Source organism: Phocoena phocoena, chromosome 14 (assembly GCF_963924675.1).
Source record: "Phocoena phocoena chromosome 14, mPhoPho1.1, whole genome shotgun sequence".
Taxonomy (NCBI): domain Eukaryota; kingdom Metazoa; phylum Chordata; class Mammalia; order Artiodactyla; family Phocoenidae; genus Phocoena; species Phocoena phocoena.
In genome coordinates, this window is record NC_089232.1 from 31,065,548 (window position 1) to 31,075,935 (window position 10,388).

Below are 10,388 nucleotides of genomic sequence, written 5' to 3' on the forward strand. Positions count from 1 at the left end.
TTAATCTTTGATGGCATTGTTCTAGTTTTGAAATTTCTAGTATATTTCAGTCTCTTAGAAGAATTGTGGGAGATTTTGTTTTGTTTTGTTTTCAGCGAAAGTCACAAACTCTCCTCTTCTTTGACTCACAAAGGGGAAGGGTCCCCAGTATACATATTTGGATGCTTGGTTGTTTTTAAGACCAGAGAGCTCCTGGTGTTTTATTTAGGAACAGAAAAGGCCCATGGAATCCTAAGAGTTTCCTGGCCTGTATCCTCCAGGTAGGAGCAGATGACTCTAAGCTGGTCTCTAAGCCAATACTCCTGTAAACCAGAGCCCAGGAAAGACAGCTCATAAATGTATAATTCTCTGGAGCTCAATTCTATGCAGTTGTACTGATGTTTCATCAAGTCACTGTGTATTTTCTAAGTGTTGATACATTAAAAGTTGCTTTATGGAAGATGAGTAAATTTTTTAAACACTTGGAAATTTTATTTCCTTGTTAATTAACCTTCTACAGATCAGGGCATGCAACCAAAAGCAGCTTAAATACTCAAAAAAAATAACAGGATGCTGTTTTTAGATTCTTCTGGTTTATGTTCCTATTTTAGGACCCTCACTTTTCTCTTATTCAAAAGTATTTTATGTCCTATACATCTGTGGATTGCAGGGTAAATTATTTGGGCATAAATAATCCAAGCAAAAGTATAGTTTTTCTTTCATCTTGACTATCTCAAGAAATAACACTTTTTATTAGCCAATATTTTCTTATTGCACAATTCTAAAATGTACATTGACTACTTTTTGAGAAGAAAGTAGCATTACTCAAAGGCTTATTACTACTGAACAAATTTGCAATTCAGGAACATTGCTAACTTTGCTTTAAATCTTACTCTCAGTGTTAAATCATTTTAAAAATTTACAGTCTAAAAATCATACTGGTATTAGTATCAGGTAAGGAAATTAAAGTTTTTTAAATGGATTCATTCTCTGCAATATGCATTCAGATTTTACTTTAAAATACATCTGGTACTGTAAAGAACCTAAAGTGGTTCACACTTAATGGGTCATTAATCCAGTATTCTTTGCCCTGACTGTTTGGATATTAAAGTTCCTTTATGTTTTCTATAACCTTTGGGATCTTCTTGCAGTGATTATTGTGTGTGAGAGATTTTTTTTTCTTTTTGGTCTAGTCATATTGTTATATTCACTCTGGTATTTGTTAGATTTCTTTTTAATCTTATTTCAGAAACCATGGTTTGCATTGGGTTAGTTTGATACCACAAAGAATTGCTGTAGATTTAACTCACTATGAAATCAGGATCTCATTTTCCTTGTTAATATTCTCTCCCTGTTAAAAATGAGATTCACATTCTAGTTTTATTCTTCTCCTGTTTTGTTCCTGTGCTTACTCAGCTTCCTTTTGTATGTGTTAGAGTTCTGTTACTTTTGAGAAGGCGGTTGATAAGGACTAGTTTGCATACACAAAGAGAGTTAAGTTTACCAAGAGCTACAGGGTGCTCTTGAGGTTACAGTTGAATTGGAAAAATAAAATGTGCTTGTAGGAAATAAAGAACAAACCCTTTCAACTAAAGAGTGATGATTTCTAAAAACAAAATCTTTTTGTAGGGGGTTGTTACGTTTTTTCCAGTCACTGCATTTGACTATTTAGAACTTGAAGAACAACAAATTTTAATTTAAGAGCCTTGATAAAATGTATGTGAATGTTTCTGAGTTGAATAGGACTTTACACTGTGGTCTCTAAAGTTGAAGGCTGAAGTTATTCTGATAGTAATTCACCTAAAAAAGGGAAAAGTAGATTTCTGACTCAGGGTTAATAAGCTCGGGCGAGAGGCTGTGCAGAAAATAGTTATTAAGCAGTTTTATATACTAGATAAATGAGATCCCTAGCTCCTTATTTGTGTTCAGATCTAGAAAACCAACAGCCACACTTAAACACACCAGGCAAGATTTGGAGGCTTCTACTGTGGAAAAACTAAGCAACTCTTGAGTGAAAAGACAGATGCTGACATTTGAGGGTCCCTGCCAAAAAGTAACTGGCCAAGAGTCCCCTTACAGTGGAGCGTACCAATCAGTAAGCCCTGCCCACGTACACAGACCTTCCAAACAGGTTTTTAGTGCTTCACTTCTAAATAAAGACAGCCAAAGATCACCAGAAATTGAGAAAAAGCTTGATTGTAAAAGGTAGAGCTAAATAAAAGCAACTCTCAAGAATCAGAAAACTTCAACAACTATCATATCCTCAAATTAGATACTGTACTCAAGAAATTAGAACAGGATACTAATAAAATGTCACAACAAGAAATTAGAATATGAATAAATTCAGTGAGAATATTAAAAGAGATGTTCTATAACAAATCAAAAGTGTAGGGGAAAAAATAAATATGGATCAATTCAGGAGGTTTAATATTAAATCAATAGGAGTTCCAGGAAGAAAACAGAAAATAGAGGATTGAGTAGAATTTATTAAATAAAGGAAAATTTCCCTGATGAAATTTTGAGTTTCAAGATTTAAAAAAAGCTAATGTTGAATTTGCACAATAAATATAAAAGACCCATATGAAGCCATACCACTATGAAATTTTAGGATGCCAGACCTATAAAGAGAATATTCAGTTACCAGGTAGAAAAAGGATCAAGGAAAATACTCAACGGCAACATTGGAACCTAGTGATCAATGGGGTGCTGTCTTCAAAAGTTTGAATGAATTATGTCTTGGGTGACAATAGAATAAAGACATTTTTAGACATGCAAGTTCTCAAAAGATTTTCTTCCTGTTCACTGATTCTGTTACTGGATAAACTCCATCAAAATAAGAGTAAATCAAAGAAAAAATATGATGTAGCGTCTAGAAACAGGATCAAACACGAGTGAGATAATGGGAAGTCCCAGGATTGCAGCTGTGAAGCGACCTGGCAGCCAATCCAGACTGATGGTCAGAGGGCTAGACTTAAGGTTATCTGAGACGCCAGCCTGTGTATTGTGAGATGTTTTATGGAACTATGGAGCCTGTGAAAAGACTAAATACTGGAAGAAAAGCAAATGGAAAGAGACAGTTGTCAGGGAAAGCATTCTATAAGAAAGGAAACATTCCCTGAGCCAAGTACATGCATCAAGATAATATTTCATGTTTTCCTGAATTATATTCACAAATATTTGTATCAATACTATTCCACTGCTTTGGTTTTCTTTGGCAATTCTAATTGTATGTTGGATTTCCTCTGCCTGACGTGGTTTCTATCATTTGTTCTTAATTATTTTTACCTTTTTGTTGGCGTTTTTAATTTCTAATCTCCGTTCCTTAATATGCTTCCTCTGGTATCCAGACTCACTTGTGTTCCTTTTAAAGTAATCTTCATTTCTGAAAAAAATTTTTTTTTCTGTTTTCTAAATTCCACCAATTTTTTGTTTGCCTTCAGGGATGTCTCTTCCCTGAATTCTTGTTTTTCTTAGCTGCATTTACTTCATTAGATTTTTAAAATTCATATTGGAATGTCTATATTATTTTCAACTGCTTTGTGGGAACATTTTTCCTGTGAGTCTTCTCCAGGGAAACTCTAGGTAAGTTTTGCCGTCTTATTTTTAATTACAGTATCTTGATACAAATGCTGTGCTTATTCCTATTTGTTCATATTTGAAACAGTTGGTTTTTCCTAGACCAAGTACCAGCAGGAGGATGAAGGGGAAAGACCTTGTCGAGGTTTCTCACCTCCCCCTGTGGCTACAATGAATTGTCTCCTTAAAAGTGTAGCCATGGGTCTTCTCTGGGATGTGATCTTGTTCAGAAGTTCTGTGCCAGCTCTGAGCTCCCTTGGTTCCTTCATCTGCTACATTAAGGGACCTAACTCATGTCTTCAATGAGATCCCCTAACTTGCTTTCTGAAAGACATCACCTTTGGACCCCTTAGGCACTTCACACACCTTCCCTCCCTGCCTCTCCCACACTCATATGCTTGTTCAGTCCTCCCCACAGCAGGCTCCTGCCAGGGTTTGGCTCTCTTCTCAGAGTGAATATTTGCGAGTGATTTCTGAGGTCTGCCACTACCAGCCCCCTCCTCACTCCCTGTCCTTCCCCCATGGCACTCAGTTGGCCTCCCATCCAGTACCACACTTCCACTCAATGTGGAATGTATAAGTTTTCTTTGCATCCCTGGTTTCACTTAAGATAACTGTTCATGGGAGTCAGTTGGTCATGTTTTCCTTGTCGCTCCCTGTGGTTTCCAGAAATGGAAAGATCCAGAACCAGGCTGCTAACATTTCTACCAGAATCAGAAGACCAAAGGAATCTTTTAACAGATGTAAATCTGATCATGACACTCCCCTGCTTGAAAGTCTTTGTTTCAAATTGTATTTAGCAGTAATGTAACATCTTTAAGGTGGCCCGCAGAGCCTTCTACAAATGCAATCTGTGCTTACCCAACTTCACAGCAAGCCATGCTCCAGTCTCCCATAAGCCCTTCCACTCCACACTCATCTTTCACTTTCCTGAATAAGTAAACACTTTATATCAGTTAAGGTCCAGTCAAGGAGACAGAAGCCAACACTAAAATTTGAAAAGGGAAATTTTAATGTGAATAGTTGTTAAGTAATAAAAAGTGGTTAACTACTAAAAGGGATCCAGAAATTGCAGGTGCAAAAAAAAGCAGCTACTATTTATGGACAGGGGGGACAATGCAGAAACTAAGGGTTTAGGAGAGCACTGAGTTTCTCACCTCTTCAAAGTGGGCTTGATTATCATAGGAACGTGCCACCTGCTGAACAAACATGCCAGAGGGCGTGGGCCAGAGCTGGTCCTTAGAAGCTGCCTGCCAGCGGCCAGAGGTGGGTGGGCTGGAGATAATCTTTAGAAATGGTCCACCATGTGGGGGAGCTATAGGGTTGCCAGAATTAGCAAGTGAAAGCACAATCGCAAATATTGCAAGAAACATACTAAAAGTCATTTGTTGTTTAACTGAAATCCAAGTTTAACTGGGTGTCCTGTATTTTATCCGTCAGTCCTCGACAGTGGTGCAGCCAAAGCTGCCGTGGAAGCAGCTGCAGGTAAGTAAAGTGTGGCCTGAGGGTGCAGCCGGGGCAGGTCCAGAGAACCACTGACGCGAGCGCCACTGGGTCTTCTGTACACTGATCCATTGGCTTGCACACTGAATAAAAAGAACCAGAACCCATAAGGAATGTGCCTTCCTGTCACCATCACCTTGCCATGTTCCCCCAGTGCCCTCTATTGACAAAGCCTAACGTTGAGCCAACTGGCAAAGAAGAAATGTTTCACAAAGCAAGGCCAAGAAGAGTGGACTGGGGACCGAGACTCCCATTGCAGAGCCCTGCCATGTGAATGCCTTTTGTCTGCTCTTGTCTTCAACTCTCCACTTAAATGTCCCTTCCTCTAAAATGCCTTCCTTTCTTTACCCACAATCTAAATCAGTAGCCTCTCAAGCCATCTTATGTTTACTTTTCCTTTATAGCATTTGTCATCATTTTAAATTATGTATTCGTGCGATTATATCGTTAAAACCTGTGTTGCCCACTAAAAGCTGGTGACTTTTCTTCAGTGCGGTATATACCCAGTAGATAGTAAATCAATCAATTTATCTCAATCTTGTTTTAACCAAATGGATTTCTACCATGTGCTGATAGTACTACCAGCTAGAGTACTGGGTATGAGGTGATAAGAGCTAAAACTAAAGGACCAAACCAGGGCCAATTCTTTATGCAATGCCAAGTAATTTGAACTTTTTTTATCTTAAAGGTCCTAGGGAGCCATTGATCTAATTTGTTTCTAGTCAAGATGTCTTCCAGGTTCCTGGCATGAGCAATTAGATGGATGGTTGGGACTAGTTACTGGGGTAGGAAAAGGAAGAAGCGCAGTTTGCGAGGGTGAGTAAGGATAGATGCTAGTTACAGGGCAGAAGATGAACGCTAATGAGGTCTGCCTTTCAAAATGTGGTGCTTGGACATGTGTGACATTCAGGTAGAAATAGCCAGTAGGTAATGATATGGAATTTGGAAGGGAGATCCAGGCTGAAATAGAGATGGGAGTCATCAGCATTTAGGTGGTAGTTCAACCCATGGAGTGGCAATCACCCAGAGAGACACTAGAGTGAGAAGAGGACTGAGGACAGAACTCTTAGGTCTATCAGTATTGAAGGGGACAGAGACAGAAGCTTGCAAAGGAGAATGACGAAGAGCTGCCAGACAGGTGGGAGAAATACTGAAGGTCCATGATGCAGAAATCAAGGAGGAAAACATTCAAGGAGTAGTGAAGAGTCAAATTTGGCAGAGGGGAAAAATACAAGCTGTGAAAAAAAGTCCACTGGATTTAGCAATGAGGAAGTAATTGGTGACTTTAAAAATGAGCATTTTGGGCTTCCCTGGTGGCACAGTGGTTGGGAGTCCGCCTGCCGATGCAGGGGACACGGGTTCATGCCCCGGTCTGGGAAGATCCCACATGCCCCGGAGCGGCTGGGCCCGTGAGCCATGGCCGCTGAGCCTGCGCGTCTGGAGCCTGTGCTCCGCAACGGGAGAGGCAATAACGGTGAAAGGCCCGCGTACCGCAAAAAAAAAAAAAAAAAATAGAGCATTTTCAGTGAAGTAGTAGGAGCAAAATGTGGACTGTTAAGGAGTGGGAGGTGGGGATAGTTAACTAGTGCAGCCTCTGCCTTCCCGCTTAAGTGGGCTATAGACGGAAGGAGAGAGGAAAGAGGAGATGGGTTTAAGAAAGCAATAATTTTTAAAAATCTCAATACAATAAACTGAATAAATCACAAAGATAAGTAAATGACCACCAAAAAAACAACCCCACTCTTCATTCGGAAATACACAACAAAAAACATTCACCTCCGTTTTATGTAGAAAATCGGAACAACAGTTAAATGCGTTTGTGTGCATGTGTGTACTGTTTCTCTAGGATACTCAGAATTGAATGATGGATTAAAGAATGTAAATTGCAAAAACTGTATGATATATATTGTCAAATTATATTGGCACTTTATAACGTACAGCTCTTTATAATGGTACAGTTATAATGGTACAGCTCTTAAAAGCTGTACCTTTTTACACTCCAACCAATAATGTCCGAAAGCACTCGTTTGCCCCCCTACTTTTACCAGTGCTGGTTGTTATTAAGCCGTTATTTTTGCCCATCTGATGCATGTAAAATGATCTCTTTTATTTCCCTGATTGCAAGTAAAGTTAGTGATTTGTTCCCATGATAGTTGGCTGTTTGTGTTTCTTTTCTGTGACCTGTCTGTATCCTTTGTCCATTTGACCTCCAAGGACTTTAAGACATTATAATAATCACATGTTGAATATGTGATAACTGTATATCATATGTCTTTAGAAGTAAAAGATGCAGTAAAAATATGAGCAAGAAGTGACTATTGAATGATTAGGCAGAATTTTTAAAGAAACTAATAGAACCTCTAGAAATTAAAAACACAAAAGCTAAAATTAAAAATTCAATGGACTGGCAAAACCAAATTAGATACAGCTGAAGACATCTGTGAATTGGAACAGTACAACACACACTGTTGTGAGTGTCTGCACAACAGTGCAGAGACAAAGAGGTAGAAAATATGAAGAGAGCATGGAGAATAGAATGGGAAATCTAAAATATATTTAAACTGGAGTTCCATAAAGAGAGAAAACAATTTGGGATGGGAAATATTCGAAGAGATAGGGCTGAGAATTTTCCCGAATTATTGAAGGGTAGGAATTCTCAGACAAGATCCACAATGAATCCCAAGGAAGATAAATAAAATGAAGTCCATGCTTACATATATAGTCAAATTGCAGATTATCAAAGACAGAGAGATTTTAAAAGCAGCAGAGAGGGGGAGAAAAAAGACTACTACAATGATATGACAATTAGATTGACATCAAATGTTTCAACAGCAAGACGATAGGCCAGAATTCAGAGGGATATCTTCAATGTGCTGAAAGAAACAACCAACCTAAAGCAATCATACAAGAATGAGGATGAAATAGAAAAAGAAAAGCCAAGAGAATTTGCCAACAATAAATCCAATACTAAATGAACTTCTAAAGCATATATTTCAGGGAGAAAAAAATCCCCAAACGTACGTCTGAGCTGCAAAAAGAAATGGTAAGCAAAGAAATTTATACATATGTAGTTTAATCTAAAGCAACAATAATAATGCCTTCTTCTAAGGGAGAACTAAAATAAAATACTGGATAATAATAATATATATGACAGGAGGTGGTTAAAGTGTTCTAAGATCACTGTATTTTTTTCAGGAGAATAGCAGAAAAATGTATTAGCTTTGGCCTTGAGTTAAAATGTAAAGGATCGTCACTAAAATAATAAAAATAGAGCATATAACTTCCAAAAAGAGGAGGTAACAAAAGAAATCCAAAAGAAGGCAGAAAAAGAAAAGAAACAGAGAAAGCCAGACAAACCAATCTTAGATGGTAGAAATAAAATTAGATGGTAGAAATAATTCCAAATGGATTAACAAGCATAATAAATGTACTAAGCTAATAAAAGAGATTGTCTAATTGGATTTTTAAAATCTAGATGCACTGCTTAGAAGCAACATCTAAAACAAAAGTATGCAGAAAGATATATACCAGGAAACCCTAAATGAAGCTGATGTAGCCAAATTAATAGCAAAGAAAATATATACACATCTGTTTTCAAGCACACATGGAATACTTAAGAAAATATTGGTTTTAAAAGGTCACAGGAGGGAAGTTGAAGTTGAAGAATAATTATTGCCAATTGGCAAAAGTCAAAGAACTGTGAATAATTGTTCTAATGTGCCAATACCACACAAATTCTTTTTATTGGAAATGCCTTTAAATATCAGAAGCTATTATGCATCTATTAAAAAATAAAGCAGAGTTTCTATGAGATCAAAAAAAGTAGCTTATCATGTTTTCTGACCATAAAGAAGTTAGGTTAGAAATCAATTACGAAAACGCATGTATAAATAACTTATGAGTCAAAGAAGATGCCATAGTGAAAATTTTAAATTATTTAAAATTTAAAGAAAATTAAAATATTGTATATCAAAATTTGTGGAATGCAAATAAAATGGCCCTTTGAAAGTAATGTATACCCTTAAATGCTTATATTAGAAAAGAAAGGTTAGAAATTAATGGACAGGGACTTCCCTGGTGGTCCAGTGGTTAAGAATCCTCCTTCCAATGCAGGGGATGTGGGTTTGATCCCTGGTTGGGGAACTAAGATCCCACATGCCACGGGGCAACTGAGCCCACACACCACAAACTACAGAACCCGCACACTCTGGAGCCTGTGCGCCACTAGAGAGCCTGCGTGCTGCAACTGAGACCCGACGCAGACAAAAATAAACTTTAAAAAAATAGTCTATATATATTTAAAAAAAAAACAATGAGAGAATTAAGTGACTGGGTAAAAAATATTAACATACTGAAAATTAACATACCATAATGAACCATAACTTGAGAATATTGTGCAATTCTGAGAATCCTATTTATGAGAAGAGGGCTCAGAAAGGACTTCGATGATGGCAATGTTTCTTCAAAGACCCTTCTTTGAAGAAGGAATGGAAGAACCCTGAGTGTCTGGCTTGGAAGAAAGAAACCTCTTTTAGAATGGGGTTGCTTGATAGCTTCCTTTCTGACTGGAACAGATAATGTGTCTCAGCAGAAAACCCACAGACCTCTTAGGACACATTTGGGCAATTCCACTGAAAAAAATTTAAACACTCTTTACAACAGGGTCTCTCAATTGTGGCACTACTGACATTTTGGTCCAGATAATTCTTTGTTGTAAGGGCTGTCCTGTGCATTGCAGGATCTTCCATGGCATCTACTAGATGTGTAGCAGTGCTCCCAGTTGAGAACAACTGCTTTAGATAATCACTTGGTACTAATACAATCATAAACACAACCAGGCATTGAAACCCCACAGTATTATTAGGTGATCATCTAGATGATACAGGATATACTGATGATCATTTAAAACCTTATAATTGAAATGGAAAGACAAAATTGGAAAAATTTCCTTGAAAAAAATGTGCCCTTCTCCCCATACCTCCAGTTTAAGAAACAACATAGCAAACCTTAATCATGAAAGGGACCACTTCTCTTATTAACAGTTGAGAAGACTACGGTTCTACCAGCTAAAGAATGTCACTCACCTTCTGGCTCAACAAGGATTAAGTCATTAGCCACTGCAGTCACTGACCTTCAACACACCCTGAAAGGAGTTCAGGGTGGAGATCAGAAATGGGGCACTCCATGCTCTGGGAAAACTGGCAGAACAGGACTTCATATAGATATTTTCGGGAGATTTTATGAACCCAGTTTCTTGCATCTTCCCATACTTAGAAAAACACTGAAATCATTATCTGTGCCTTGTGACCAGCAGCAATCTTCTACCAAGC